The following is a 415-nucleotide window of genomic DNA, read 5'->3' as shown; positions in this document are numbered from 1 at the left end:
TGGGGGGCTGCTGCCCTCCCGGGGCCGAGATGAGGGGCCGCAGACCGGGCGGTGCCAAGCGCGGAGCAGGGAGCCGCTGGCGACAACTGTTTCAATAGCTGGACAAATATTTGGAGGAAACCTGTTGCTGGAACCCGGTGTGAGGGAGCTTGAAAGATCCGGGCCGGCTGCCCGAGCGGAGGATTTCTCGCTCTGTGCCGGGGCTGCTCTGGGCACCCCATCCCCGTGGCCTCTGGGCTCCTCCTGGTGCATCCTCACACACACCCTGTCCTCCCCCCCCCCCCCCCCGGGCCAGGAATATAAGGGGAGAGGATCCCACCCGGGCGGCCAGCGGCCTGGCCTTCCCCTGGCTACAGAAATTAATGTGAGCTGCCCCGGTTTGCGACGCCCGGCCTGTGAGTGTGGGCGCAACTCC

Source organism: Terrapene carolina, unplaced genomic scaffold (genome assembly GCF_002925995.2).
Source record: "Terrapene carolina triunguis isolate 2854851 unplaced genomic scaffold, T_m_triunguis-2.0 Scaffold26671, whole genome shotgun sequence".
NCBI lineage: Eukaryota > Metazoa > Chordata > Testudines > Emydidae > Terrapene > Terrapene triunguis.
Note: the sequence above shows the minus strand (reverse complement) of the source record.